Source organism: Mytilus galloprovincialis, chromosome 2 (genome assembly GCF_965363235.1).
Source record: "Mytilus galloprovincialis chromosome 2, xbMytGall1.hap1.1, whole genome shotgun sequence".
NCBI classification, from domain to species: domain Eukaryota; kingdom Metazoa; phylum Mollusca; class Bivalvia; order Mytilida; family Mytilidae; genus Mytilus; species Mytilus galloprovincialis.
Window position 1 is genome coordinate 38,919,577 of NC_134839.1, and position 16,604 is coordinate 38,936,180.

The window sequence follows — 16,604 nt, forward strand, 5'->3', positions numbered from 1 at the left end:
AGTAACGATTGGTATTTCCAATTGTTAACTTTCCATTTCTGTGTAGCAACATTTCAGCATTGCCTGCATAGAGAGTATATATCTCCCAATTGATAGGATATTCCTGGGGTTGTATTTCCTATCATGATTTGATAGTGGGTTGCTACTTGAAAATTCCAGACAACTCCCTATCTGAGATCCTATAAGTCATCTATGCAAAATAAAGCAAACTATAAGTAATATCACATTGTTTTGCATCTTTTTCAAGAATTTATTTTTGAAGTATAAAATTTTTGCAAAAAAGTTATACACAAGAACAAAATACTAAAATGTTTAAATGCAATATAACTATATTTTGTCAATAAAACATATTCAAGCATCTAGCAGTGAACTGTCGATCATAAACATTTTCTTTGAAATTACAAAAATAAGTAAACTATTTTTTATTCTCTCATCGTAGGAAATTCACCTGCATTAATTTCAGGATTTTTATTCGTTGTAATTTTAACTTTCAAATTGTGAACTTCCCATTTGTCAGCATTATCATATTATATGTCAATTATTTGGAGTTTTTATATATCATTCAACATTCAACATTACCACACTAAAATATTTTATTACCAGCGATATGCTACTTTCATAAAAACTGCTCAAACAACCAACACTACAAAATTTTTATAATCACCATCTTGAATTGCATTGTTAGAACGATACAATGTGTTTGTGCCTTCGTAGATCGTTAGATATAAGAATAGGTGTTAGATTAGTATTTTACTGATTGTGCTTATTTTGTCATATTCCTTGTTTTCACATCTAGACTGAATTTGGATTGTCATGATTCTTCCAGCTGTTGTTTGTTACCTGATTTGTATCTTCTTAACAATTTGTATCAATTAATGAGATTTGAAAATCATTAAACTATTGTTTTTATATATGCCTGTCAAAATTTTGACGGGACATATTATGGTATTCAAATGTCCGGCGTCCTTCTGTCTGTCCATCTGTCTGTCCAGCGTCCACATGTCGCACCGTTACTTGAGAACCTCTTATCCAAATTCATGAAACTTAATATAGTTGTTTCTTATAATGGTCAAACGATCTGTATACTTTTTGGTGAAAATAGGATTTAATTTTTTTGAGTTAAGGGACTTTTATAAATAAAATAGGGGGTGTATTTTCACATGTCGCACTGTGTCTCAAAAATGATTTCTGATTATTGCTTTAAACTTCACACACTTCTTAATTATATCAATCCAAAGATCTGTATACTTTTTGGTGATGATTCAAAATTTTATTTTAGAGTTATTGGGTTTTTTGTAAAAAATGGGGGTGGGTTTTTACATGTCACGCCATATCTCATAAACGATTTATGATTATTGTTTAAAACTTTACACACTTCTTAGTTATATTAATTTAAAGATCTGTATACTTTTTGGTGATGATTAAAAATTTTATTTTGGAGTTATTGAGTTTTTTTTTAAAGTGGGTTTTTTTCACATGTTGCATCGTATCTTAAAACCCATTAATGACTATTGCTTAAAACTTTACACACTTCTTAGTTATGTCAATCTGAAGATCTGTATATTTTTTGGTGATGATTCAAAATTCTATTTTAGAGTGATTGAGTTTTTTTTAAAAAAAGAGTATTTTTTTCACATTCATGCCGCACCGTATCTCAGAAAATATTTATGATTATTGCATAAAAATTCTCACACAAGCTGAAGGGCGTACGGTATCATGCGCTCATGGCGCAGCTGATTATTTATTCTAGTATCACTGGTGAGTATTTAGTAGGCGCGTTTGGCGCAAAAAACAAAATTTTCATCCTGGTATCTATGATACGTTTATTTCTTATTCTAACATAATGTCGCATTTTGGACAATGGTAATAATTTTGAAACTTATAACATATTCAGAAATAAAGATGTGCTAACATGTTTTTACTTTAAACAAATGTTGTCCTTTTTGTCTTAAAAATGTTTGATCACCACTGACTTAAAGTCAATATAAATAACACTTACTGAAAAAAAAACTTATGATTGTTTCTACTTGGACCTGTTTGTCCGATAATGTAACAAACCAGTTACTTTGAAATTTTGAGACTAACCATTCACACTAACTGTACTTCCACATTACAATGGCACATGTAACCTTTCGAGATGAATGTTACAAGAACAAGAATATAACATTTCAAAGGACACTATAACTTTTGAAATTCGTTAGGATGGTGCTGTTCTACAGATATTATGTTTGCAGTAATTTCAGTAATACGCAGGCATTTTGGTTTCTACTAACCAAGGACTATTAAGTCTCCTTTCACATATACTATAAATAAAGTAACTATGCAAGATAATAATGGTTACATTACTGAAATTGTTAACATGAGCGATACCTGACAATAAAATGAATGGTTTCAAATAAGATTTCAGGTGACAATTGTACCTCATGAAGTAGAAATTGTTAATTCTTCAGAAGTATACTATGATTTTCTCCTTTTTTTGCATGTTTTGTATTACGCAAAGCTCAGCCATTTTATATATTTTGTAAATGAAGTTACTGTTGAGTAGGATTTATTCAGACACTTTTGTGCAAATTCGTGGTGGCTTGTCCCGATGGCCTAATAGTTTGCAGATGGACTTGTAGCTAACCCTCTGTCTGTAAAAATCAAAATGATATTTTCAACATTCTACACAACAATACAACTGCATAATCCTCCACTTTATAGAGGTTCCTATTACACTTTCCAGTATATATAACATATTCTTATAAAAGAGACATTTATATTTAATAAAAAGTATAACGGTTCAACTTTTTAAAATATCACATACATATATTTAACTATTCATTTTAAATAAACATCATATCCGATATGCTTACCTGACTTTTTCTAGGGAAACTTTGGAAAATAAAATCCTATGAAAATGAAGCAGGTTTACCTTCTTTATTATTATGATACACTATTAAAAGATACAGTATATATTCTAACGGTTCAAATTTCTTTCGCTTGTTAATTCCATGTATTTACAGCATAAGTTTTCTATGTGCAATAGCTTTACTGTTTTTATTGCGCTTCAAGAATTCCCTACATATTGGTATCTTGTTGCTTAGATTTGGTAGAACAATTTATAAGTCGAACTTTCCTTTTTTCACCACTTTAACATACGCTTGTTTTTTTTGCTTTCTGTTAAGAAATTGTTCAGATACAATTGAAATATGTCTGTACAGGAAGATAAAAGATTATTTGTGCTACAATTTGTTTTCGATGCTGTTAAATTTGGGTTTTATATGTTATGTTAAGTATATATCGGACTAGTCCTGTCTTGAGTTCAAGATTTCCTCATGAAAACAATGTAACTTGATAATTAACTGTAATAATAGATATAAATATTTACATGTCGACACATTATCTTCAATTAATCATTTGGCTCTGAAACTATTAGCCCTTTGTGCACCTGATGAAGGTTTATTAAGGAATATGTGTTATTTGCATAGAAAACAAATCTTACAGGTTTACTGATATCGAGGTCACTCGGTTATGGTATAATCCCATTAGTGCTTCTATGAGTACTGGCATGATGTAATTAATAAATTTTGTCAGTAGATATTCAGTTCATGATCCTTTGTAATTGTTCTCAGCATAAAGTTGCGGCTCCTTTAAACAGGCATGCAATTGGCCTATATTTTGCTTTACTGTCGAAACGACCAGGTATAGCATCAGTAAAATCTCATACACGAGCAGACATTTTTTTGTGGAAAATTAATGCAATACTAATGCAATACGTATGCCATTATTTTAGTGAAAAGTTTTAAAGAAGAAAGCATTGTCTTATATCATTGACATGCCACATTGATCTAAAAACTGTACTGTATGTCAACCAATAGTCAGTTGTTTGATATGACATGATTGTTGATCTATACATATCTTAGTTTAATTTAGTACTTTTATAGAATACTAGTAAATTAGTAATTATAATTTATAAAAAAAAAAATCCTATTTAATAAGATATTTCAAAGTATTAACTTTTAGGAGTTAATGTAGCACATGTTGCGAGAACCTGGTTAGGCTGTTTTCTTAAATATGTGATGTATCACGTTTTTTACTTTGCTATCATTTAATTTTGCAGAATTTTCGACTCAACTCTTATATTAAAGTTATATCAATAGCTAATATAAATAGGTATTGCAAATCTCAAAAGTTGGCTATTATGGATAACCAATTGAACTTGGTTAGCTTTGAATAATTAAATTATTGTTTACGTTGAACTTCATGTTTGCATATTATTAAAATGGTAAACTTTTTCACACAATATGACAACTCGTCAAAACACTAAATGATTTAATTTTTAATCAAGACAGAAACTTAGATTATATATAGTTGAAATCTAATATTTAACACTAATCTATAAAAATCTGAAAATGTATATTCCAAGTAACTCGGAAGTAAAAATGTATTGCGTGCTATTGAAAGTTGCATATCAAAGCTGTGACAAAATTATATATAGATTTTTGGAACTGATATTTTTATGTAATTGTACACAAAACAATTAGTAGGAAACTTCTGACGAAACTGGGCATTTACCAGAAACGTTGGAATTGTAAGTACACAATCACAGCTAAGTTAGAAAGAAAACAAATTGTAATATTTTTCATCTGTCACCTACACAAGCTTGAAAATATGTTTTCATGAAATTTGTATTTGTACCAATTCGTTTTTCTTTAGATCTAGATAAGTGAATACAACGATCAAACTCAGTATCAATGATTTTTATTAATAATTTAACACCATGCTTCTTATAATTATTTTTTTCTGCATTATTCGTGTTCATTGTTTATGTCGGGTTTTCCGCTTATCTGTAAATGTTTAGAGATCAAACAGTTTGAAAAAAGTCAACTATTATTTTTACCATTGATATCTGTAATGTTTGCATTTACCCGCCATTCTATAATAGGAATTACCAAAGGAAACAAAATTCGAACACATATTTGAAAGAGAGCTTGGATTTGATAATTATCTTGTTTTGACACTTTCGTGAATATTCAATAGTTATCGAAGGTACCATGCTTATAATTTGAAACGCCAGACGCACGTTTCGTCTTCATAAGACTCATCAGTGACGCTCAGATCATAATGGTTAAAAATCCAAACAAGTATAAAGTTGAAGAGCGTTGAGGAGCAAATATGGCAAAGGTAATTTATACCTGGGATAGGAAAATCCTTAGTATTTTGAATAATTTATAATTTTGCGAACAGGATTTGATATGGAATAATTAGAATTAAAGTGACCCTGTTTGCTATTGTTTCAATCATATAGCAGAAATGCTATCGCGTTATTATAGAAATATGTATTGAGAATAAAAGGAATCTTAAATAAATACTTGCAATAAAAATTTATTATTTCCAGTTCTTGCAAAACCTTTTTATAAAAGCCATCTTTTAATTGCACTTTTAATCGGTTATTAGATGCAACGGAGAATTAAAACGGGGAAGGTGTCAAAGAAACAGCAACCCGACCTAAGAGCGAAATATCAACCAACAACTGTATCTCATTAGATGATGTATAATATAGATAAATCTGAACCTATCCTTTTATAGAATTTTTCAAATGTTTGGAGAATTTCATATTCAAATGTTTATACAAACTACATATGAAGATATACGCAAAGAAAGTAAAAAAGATATACGTAAATAAAAAAACAGCCTGCTCAAAGTTAACTATATCTCCTTCTGTGTAATGAGTATGCTATTAAGTCGTGCAGTTTTCTGAAATTACGGTCAAATTGGCAAATTTGGTCCGATATATTTAATGAACAGTTTATACATTAAGAACAATAACGTGTCATTGTATTTTTATTTGTCTTTGTAAATTATTACTTTACTTTTTAGTCTTTTTTGGTAATGTCCATGTCACGTGGCTAGGTACTCTTGAATATCCCGTTATTGTGTTATTGTGCTGTGGTAAATTTTTGTATTCTGTCTTTCGATTTTGCAAATGTGCATTGTCTATATTGCCTTTTGTTTTCTTTGTTGATATATCTGTTTGTTTTTATAGTGATTGGAATTATAACACAATGTTGACTGTTATAGCCCTATTTTTGACATTTTTACCTATTTTTCTATTTGTTTTGTTCTCACATCGTTGTTAATAAAATTGATTTTATGCGACTGTCATGCAAGTTAGAGGTTCAGCTAGCCATGAAACCAGGATTAATCCACCATTTTCAACATAAAAAATGCTTACCTATCAGGATTAGGACAGTTGTTATCCATTAATTTGATGTGTTTGAGCTTTTCATTTTGCAATTTGAAGAATTTTCCTCGGGGTTCGGTATTTTTGTTATTAAACTTATACCAAACTTACACAGTCTGTTGTATTTAATCAAAATCTGCATTGAATTGTCATGTTGAAATCTGTGCTGGTCATCACATCAAATTTCCTGGGTAAGTAAGCATTGCACACACACAAATGTCGATTTAAATTTAACGGATAAATTACAGAAACTAATCAAATATTCGGTGGAAATAAACTATTTTCTGCAAAGTATTGGAGGATTTGCGTCTCATTTTACCAACCAAACTCAAGTAGGATATTTTTTCCTGATGCTTTCAGGCTTTAATACGCACTACGGCTCATGTATAGGGTGAAATATGAATCACTTATTAATCCAATTATAAACTTTAGAAATGATCATTATCCAGCTTAAAGAACTTTTTTACTGTTATAAGAAGCAAGGCACATATTAATTTTTATGGTGTTTGAAAATACAAGTCACTTTGTCAGTAATTTATTGTATCAACTTATCTTATGAAAAGGGGTGCTATGTTTTGTTTTTCATGACATCAAATTTTATGGAGGAAAAGCAGAGTATATTTTTCCTTACTTTAAACGACCTACCCGGTATTCGGGATAATTGGTTTTTTTTTCTTCTGAGAAAATCTTTAATTGTTATTTCAGCGGTAAATTGTTTTCTATGATAACAATGCTGACCATTTTGTACCCAGTACTTGCTTTGTTCATGATCTTCGTCAATGTAGATGGAAAACAGACATGTCTTGCACCCAAAGAGAAAACTATTATTAAAACCATTAGAAACAGTATGCAACAACTTAATTCTCAGATCACTGGATTAGAAGACAGCTTAAAACGTATGCTGATATATGTATTTATGTAGCTGTTATGTTATCCAATTGGTAAAGTTTATGGTCCCACGGGCGATGTCGGGAGACGTTTCAGGTCGTCTCAGTTAAATTTATAATTAATGGAATAGACACTCATTGATAGGCATGGTGAACGATTCACATATAAAACGATTGTCCGATCATCCAATTGTTGTTAAGTATTGTCATTTAATTAAAGTCAACGTTTAAACCCAATCAAGGTAAAATTATATCTTGATTGCTCTCAATTTTATATATAAATATATGGACAAGTTTATCAATATTTAAATTGAATTAGATTGCGTTTTAACTTTAGAGCTCAATAAAGTGTGTTTATATACAAGGACTGGTTACTGATAACTCAATATACAAGACATACTAGAGGGAGTTGACGTATTCTGATATGTTATGCACAATTATTGCAAAAATGTTCAGGCTCCTTCAAAAATACCCTTAAAGAAGATACCTTATGATAGTGTAAGAATCTGTATATGCATTTTTTTTAAAGGTATTATATACTTTATTGAATTATTTTTACATTCGTCAGTTTGATACAGAAAGTACCGGTACCTTATCCGGCCTCGTTAAACATTAGATTGTATATTTAGAAAATTTGTTAGTAATTGTTAGTATTCAAAATTATAACATATATACAGTATATTTTTGTGTATCCATTATTTCAACATTGATCAATAAAGAGAGAATTTTAAATTTAAAGAGAGAAAGTGGGAAGAGAAGAGAAAATAATAAATAAATAAAAATAGATGCAATAGATGCAAAACAAAAAAAAACTAAAATTTGGCAATTGACAGCAGTGGTTTTTTCTTAAGATACATTAAATAAATTTGGCAAAGTTGGTTTTCCAGTGTAAATAATTCATACAAACACAAAACAGATATTAAAGAATGTACATACTATTTTAGCCACAAAACAAAAACAAAAAAACAATAAACAATATATAACAGTATATTATATAAAACATAGTTTTTAAAATATACAAAATGTACATTATTCTAGTAATGGAAGCCAGGGGTCCCAGTAGAGGTTGCCAATGTGAAGAGGCTTTGTTTTAAAAATATATTCTTTTCTAATATGTGAATTTTCTTTTAGATAGTTTTTCAGCCCTGCAAAAATTACTTAATAATTCATGTTAGCCGATATTTATTATATTGTTGAGTAAGACTTAACAACCTTGCTTGATAGAAAGATAAACAATACCATATTATGTGTTTTGCAATTACCAGCTGGTAACCTATTTTAAATCTAAGATTTAAGAAACAATGTTATACGACAAGTTTCTAAGTGTTTGAAAGTATTCGATCCCTTGTAGAAACATTAAGCTAAACCGATGCTTAAAACAGAAAAATCGAGAAGTGGTTTCCTACTTTTATAATTATGTACATCCTAGAAAAATAAACCGATCGAAACGATCAAACAATTCGACCTTCTTTCAACGAAAATCATTACAAAAATAATTCGCTATATAGCTATTTTAAAGAATATGCGGAGAAGGTTCAGAACGATTACATTTCCTCAAATGTTTTCTAATCCCTTTCCATTTTTGAGAAAGGGTAATGCATGTTCGTCTAATCAGAATTTTGTAGAAAGGAGAAAAATTGGGTTTTACTTTATGTTTACCCCACAGTCACAGTCAAAGAAACTAGTGGATGTCAGAAAGGATGGACAAGATATAGAAATCACTGCTACTTCTTCGGCTTAAATAAACTTGACTGGTTTGAGGCACAGGTTAATATGATATTTTAAATTAGAATATTTACAAGGAAACAGTCGAAAGATACCAAAGGAATATTCAACCCACAAGTCCTGAAAAATTGACAATGCCACGGGAAATTTCCAAAATACGACAAAAAGACAAACAGTACACAAACCACAACATTGACAACTGATGACTGAGCAACACGAATACCACCAAAACACGGGGGTGTCCTCAAGTTCTCCGAAGGGGTAAGCAGATCCTATTCCACATGTAGCACCCGTCATGTTGCTCATGTAAGTACAAACCCGTTGATTTTTCTTGTTCATTTTGGTCACATTTGAGAAAAAGAGGACGATATTGCGGTTACGACCACTGGAACATGTTCGTCGTCAACTATGAAACAGATATTCCATAACGTTTAAGAGACACGTGATGGCGTCCGTAATATTTTCGAAGTGTTATTTTCAACTTTATAATTTAAAACTCTTGGTTCATTAGCTTCCCTGTAAACATTTTAATTTGATTAAAAGTTGTCATTTTTATTTGAGTCAGGAAATATTTTATTCTCATATAACAAGATATAGCACCCAATTTAAAATATTTTGCAAATACATTTTTTTTAATTTAAAAGAAATGTAATAAAATCAGGTTTCAATAATTGTGAAGTAATTTAAAATCAATTTTCATTTTTCAAGCGATATTGTCATAAACACGGAAGTACATTGGCGAAGGTTGATGACGCTACTGAGAATGCATGGATATCTGCAAAAACAAATGGTATATAAATTTAGATCAGCTAGCACCGCTACAATTTGAATATAAAATACCATATTATTGCTTTGCAAGATAGTTTTAGAACAATAGCGCACAGTTGTTGAAAACAAGTTGTATACAGTATCCTTTAACTATGTTTTCAATTTTTCTTTAAGTTATTGACTGGATGAATACCTTTGAAGAGTGTTGGGAAAACAAATGTTTAAATGTTATTGCACGAGGAGAGGTATATCGATCGTTGAATCTTAACATTGTCCTACATTAATTAAAAAAAATCACAATTATCTTTTTATAAAAGCTCCATGTCGTCATTTTGCAATTCCCTTTGTTAGTTAACACTTACAACGCTACGACAAACAACAGCCTACATAGAAAATCGTTGAATTACAGAAACCGAAAAGTTAGGGTGAAAATGTAATTTAAAAAAAACCATAATGAATTAAAATTGTCCTAGTTATTGCTACAAGTAGCAAAAGTTGTATACACTATCCTTCCAGAATTACAACTGCATGACGTATTTCTGCTATGGCTTGGTGGCAGTGATCTGAAAGACGGACAGTGGATATGGATGGCTGATTTCTCTCCCTTTACATATGTGAACTGGCATAAAGGAAGTGGAGAACCTAATGGCGGGACAAAAGAAAACTGTCTCAATTTGTTAAATTACCAAAAGTATAAGGGAACATGGAATGATCTTCCATGCGGTGACAAGATACTTTACCTGTGCAAGAAGAATTTAGTAAGTAATTTAAGATTTACTTTAAGCAATACTTAGGTTTTAATTTTACTCAAAGCAATACTTAGGTTTAAATTTTACTCTATCTTTAGTTTTTCTTGAATTTTTAAGTCTGAATAAAATAAAAGACTATTCGCTTTTGAATAAATAATACAAAAATCACATAATTATCAACAAACACACTGTTTTAACTACGCGTAGGTACATTAAAGGTGGTATGGGTGTCTTTCGCCATCTTGGATTGTAAAAAACAGAGAACCTAAGGTCCAGATTTTCAATCACGTTAGCAAAATACGAAGCAGGAATGCAGAATAATAATGTGAATTTTTATTTTAATGAACAAATTTATATGACTATAACTTTTAAAAATAGGAATATTGGTAAAAGTTTAGATTAATTCTACTTGGTGTTTTTTTAAATTGGCCTTTTAAGGGGAGGTAACTATGAAATAGTGCATTTTCTGAAGAATCTACATGGAATTTTGCTATTTTGTGTTTTAGCCGGGATAAACGCACGGTGACCCTATCTTTACTTTTGATATTCTAAAAGCATTTTTTTTAAACTATCTTCTCGTATTTTTTTTTTACAATTCTTTCATTTATTTTAGCTTCTAATCACATAATGATGTTTTTTCCTGTATAATCCATACAAAATTTGTCATTTTGTCACAATCTGTATCTTGAGAAAATTGCACGGTGACCTATCATTTTTATCATATTTTTTTTTATCATGTATCAATATATACTATGTTTTGGCATTATTTTTAATTTAGATTCCCATACCGCCTTAAATATGTGTACATATGAATTAATCAAAAGATTTTTTTTTATTTCAGAGATGTGACTGCAATTCAAAGAAGACATCAAACTAAATTATTAAAAATCAAGTTTAACAACTTTTTTAGTCTTCAAATTATTGATATTTTTGAATGTTGGTATTAATTCCAAAGGCTTACTAACTAGTCATAAATTATGGAACGCCGGAACTGTCTTATAGTGTAAATATTTAATGTGTTTTGTCGCTTTGCCTTTACGTCCTGTCATTTCTTCTTTATGTTATGTGCAGATGCCTTTATATCCTGACACGGCATCTCTGTGTTATGTCAAATTAGTAATTTGTTTGGTCAAACAATTGTATGATATGTCATTGCTAAACTTTGTTGTGTAAAATATGCATTACATTATGCTGTAACTACTATATATTCTGTGAATACTTCGTAGCTTTATGATCAACCACCTTTACATTCTCTCATATCTTATCTATGTTGTGTCTATTCCTCTTTACATAAGTCAGTTAATAATTGCTTCCTTTCTCAAGTGTTATTGTTATGTCAAATGTTCTAAACGTTTTGTTTTGATACACCTTTGTTCTATGTAAATCTCATGATATTATAGTCTTTTGGCGTTATGTTCTGTTATACATATATATCTCCAGTGTAAAACATAATACATCATGGTATAATTCATATGCGTTTTGCCGTACAGTTGATACTCTCTCTGAGCATTCATTACGTCAAGTGCAAATGCCTTTTACATTATGTGCAAACAACTAATACGTTTTTTGCAAACCTCGTTTACCTTATGTGCAAACATCGTTCACTCTATGTGCAAACATTGTTTACCTTATGTGCAAACACATATTACGTTATGTGCGAATACCTATTAAGTTATGTATAAAACTACAGCATTAGGTGCAAACACTATTACGTTATGTGCAAATACCGCTTACATTATGTGCAAACACCGATTACCCTATGTGCAAATGCCTATTACATTATGTCCAAACATCTATTCCGTTAGGTGCAAACACCTATTACGTTAGGTGCAAACACCAATTACGTTATGTGCAAACACCTATTACGTTCTGGTAAACGCTTTATTTGACACAGATTAAAACAAAACGCATCAGTGATATACACTTTGAAAATTAAGAAAATTATAAGTGTTAGCTTTCTAAAAAGCTCTGAACTACTTCGCTGTATTCTTCTTCAAGGTTATATCCATTGGATGCTGAATGTGAACTGAAGGTAATCTGTGTGCATCGGGTTGTTGATTTAGTATTGGAAATGTAGTAATTGTTTTTATTGATTGATATAAAAATGGTATATAAATATTTAGTTTTTTGTTCTTCTTAAAGAGTGTGCGTTATACATCCGTTCTTTTTATTTTTTGTTCACATTACTTGTTGAAAATTAAAATATTTACAAATATATAGACACGATTCTCGAGGTGTGTCTCTCTGGAGGTGTGCCTAAATTGACAAAAGTCATAAAGTACATTTAATGCATTTTTGAAAACATTGTACAGGAACATTTTTAGCAAACAAATCGTACATATTGCAGATTAGCAATGCAAGTAAAGACGTTTTAATGATTGATATTTCAATTTTCAATTTCAGTGTGTAATATATGCATAATAAAACGACCATGAATTAATAACATTTGATCTGAAATGTAATACACACAGTTAATTTTCCGGGATTTGATGGCTGATATACTCAGAAGAGAACAGTCTGTAAATAGTTATCTCATTTAAGCCAATAGTTGTTGCTGAATTTCAGCCACATCATGAATCAACCAAACATAATTTATATGTATCAAGTAATTATTTCAAGAAAGCGTGTATATCGACTGAAACTAAAAGGTCTGTCCTGTTATTCGAAGCAAAAAAAAAGCTACATGTAAAAAACAAAATGCAACCTCATTTCTTTACGGAAAATGTGAACGGAAAATAAGTTGATATAAACAAGAAGACGTGGTATGATTGCCAATGAGACAACTCTCCACAAGAGACCAAAATGACACAGAAATTAACAACTTTAGGTCACCGTAAGGCCTTCAACAATGAGCAAAGCCCATACCGCATAGTCAACAATAAAAGGCCCCGAAAAGAATATGTTAAACAATTCAAACGAAAGTACTAACGGCCTTATTTATGTAATGTTCTTTTCCATCTGCACCAAGCGGGTCATTTCATAGGTCGTCATATCTTGCATACATAATAATAACATATGGTTTTGGAAGGCGCCAAATTACATTTATGAATTATAGACTTTTGACAAGGTCAACACATTATATATGCGTCTATTCAGATTATATTGACTGAGGACGAAGATATTTTCTCGCCACCTCTTATCTTGTATATTTTTTAATTAGCAGGGAGTTTTGGCAAAACTGAGTCCCGAGCCCCCTCTTAATCAAACTGCTTATAGAACCAACAAACGCAGCTCCAGCATTTTCAAAAGTTCTGGTTTCGCCACTGGTTATTGAATGAGAAATCAAAAAGTTAATAATATAAAAATATCGTTAAACTCGTTAGAAACATAAATAAAGTAAACAAATCTTTAATATTTATACACACGTACAAAAAAAGTGTGTTACCGCATGCGGAAGAATATCTCAAGAACGTTTGCGATATCCCATGCAGAGTCATCTGTCTTTGCTCCCTCTCTCTGCGTGGGAATTGAATGTTTTGCTAGAAAATATGAATGCCCACTCAAATGCAATATATTAGAAAAATCGAAATATTACAGAAGAGTGTCCACCATGCACTTGCACAGCACTATAATTAATATAGTGCAACAGAATGATATACATATGGATGAAAATTATATATACATGTAACTGTAATTTACAAATATTAAAATAAAGTATAAAAAAAACCCAGAGTTTACTGATTTGTATCACTTCTACGATGAGGTTGAATTTATCATCCACGCACAGAAAAAATATATATCTGTACTTTAACGTCACTTTCAGGTAAAGAGATGTGATTTGGTTTTCTGAGACAAGTGCTTGTGACCGTCCACAAGACCTTGCGGTCATCCGATGTTCAGTACTTCAGTACTTTGATTCATATCTTTAACATAAAGATGTTCTCAAATAGTAATAAAACATAACAAGGGTTTTATATTTTTTACTAATGTCTTATTGTCCTTATATTATCTTGATTCATTTTGAGAACTCAAATCTTATCAATGACATACTGCACATTTAAAGATCTTTGAAAACTGGAAGTTAGCTGACAATTGTTTCATGGTGCTTTAAACGGATGAACAAGAGGGTTCCGAAATTCCAATAATACAAAACATGACAAGTGAACTTTCTTAATTTATAATCAGTAGCAGGAGAATTACAGAAGAATTTTAGCCTTCCCTTTCGTGTTAAAGTCTGTCACAGTTTTCTTTTCGTTATATAGGTGGTTTTTTTTAAAAGAATTTTGACTAAATATGTTACGTCGATTTCAAGGCGAACAAGATTGCATCAATACAAGATTGTTTCCGCACTTTGAGGATAATTTGGATTGAACCATATGAACTCCATGCCTCGCTAGCCATTTATAAAAATGAACGTCTTGCTTTAACAGTAGCCGAGAAAAGGGGGACCGATATATCTAAAAATTCGTAAGGGTTCCGCGGAACCCAGTGTCTCGACTTCTTTTACTGTTAAACGCAGGCTCAACAAAAATGAGGAAAAAAATCAATAAAAATATTCCCTTTGATACGATCTTTGACTGTAAGAAACTTCTGTCCACGTTTGGTAAAAATACATGCTAGTTTATGAATCTAATAAATGTTTTAAAAAAAATAACTTCAGACTGTAATGTTAACTGGAAGTCCATTCATAAGTAAAACACAGGTACAAAATCTTAACAAAATTTCTTTCCAGATACTAGCTTTTGATCACAAACAAGCGTCTGTCCAAGTTTTGTACAAATCCAAAAAAGTATAAGAAAGTTATTAAAATTCTAAAAACATTAACTACAGAGTGAATGTGTTGCTTCACAGTGTAAATGTAATATTTCCTGGCAGAAAATCTAAGTTCATTTATAAGTAAAAAACGGAAAAAATGGAATTTTATTTTTACAATTTTAATTCTGGATACTACATGTACATGTATCTTAATATGATCATAAACAAGCTTAGAACTGTCCAAGTTTGGTAGAAATCCAGTATAGTTAAAGAAAGTTATTACAATTTAAAAAACTTTAACCACAGAGTGAATATTTGTGGACGTCGCCGACGACGATGACGACACCGACGACGACGGAATGTAGGATCGCTATGTCTCGCTTTTTCGACTAAAGTCGAAGGCTCGACAAAAATGGCAATATTTTACGGAAACTGTCAAAACATATTTTAGAATGATAATATTTAGATCCAATAGAATATATTTGTATGAAATTTTATATTTTTTAAAATAAGATTTGTCAGAATAATGATGTGCAGCAAATTCCTTTTATGAACATTTGGCTTAATTGTGTATTTAGCTATATTTATCGAACCATTCGCGTTCATAACTAAATACATCGAAGCTTACCGTTTATACCGTATATATCCCGTAATAATATTCATTGAATTTATGACTCTCCGATCGGAAAATAAGTTTCTAATTTATACGACGATATTCGTTGAAATATTGAACAAAAAGATAAATTCATATCAACAACTGTGGAATACTGTATTGATTATAAATGTACTTAGTCGGTAAACGTGAAATTTATTTGTACGAGCTTTAGAAACAGGACGAAAAGCGAGGCTTGCCGAATTTTCTCCTGTTTCGCAGCGAGAACTAATACATTTTATATTTATGACAATGTACATATAATTATAATTGTTTGCAATTTACACCTGGTATTTGAGAATAAGTTGTTTAAATCTTAACCATTGTCTCTGATTTTTACAATTATTGAAACACGGACTCGAAGAAAACCCCACAATGAACTATTACCAGAAAGAAATCCATATTACCGATTGATCAACATGGAAGCGGGTAGCAGGAAAATTTATTTGTATTTGTACAAACAAAGCAAAAAAAGATGTTGTTTACCTGTTATTTGTATACAATAACTAGCTAATAGCATGATAAAAGCGAATTTCTCAACTGTTACATTTTTTTTTAAACTGGTGAATAAATTAAATGGGGTGAAACAATAAATAGATTAGCTGACTATGCGGTATGTGTTTTTTGTTAAAGGCCATAAGGGGATCTATTGTTATTTATTCCTTTGTCATTTGGTCTTTCGTGGAGAATTGTCTCATTGGCATTCATACCACATCTTTTTTATAGATAGTCAGTATTTTCTGAAATTCAAAGGGAAAATTATGTTATGATGACCATTTTAGCAACGAAATTATTTATTTATTCTTATAGACACCAAAAGAAACGATATGCACATCACTTAAAAAAAACTAATAGAAGAAAACAATAACAATTTACTAAATTATGTATCTTTTTTATATCGT

The 16,604-nt window shown here is 30.6% G+C and overlaps 1 long non-coding RNA gene across 1 annotated transcript; it reads left to right on the forward strand.

Moving 5' to 3' along the window:
* Window positions 1–4,476: 4,476 nt before the first annotated feature.
* Window positions 4,477–11,258, forward strand: LOC143063557 (uncharacterized). Its single transcript, XR_012975040.1, has 6 exons — window positions 4,477–4,573; window positions 6,932–7,122; window positions 8,780–8,880; window positions 9,547–9,628; window positions 10,123–10,364; window positions 11,197–11,258. It is a non-coding gene; the product is annotated as an uncharacterized LOC143063557 (long non-coding RNA).
* Window positions 11,259–16,604: the final 5,346 nt, after the last annotated feature.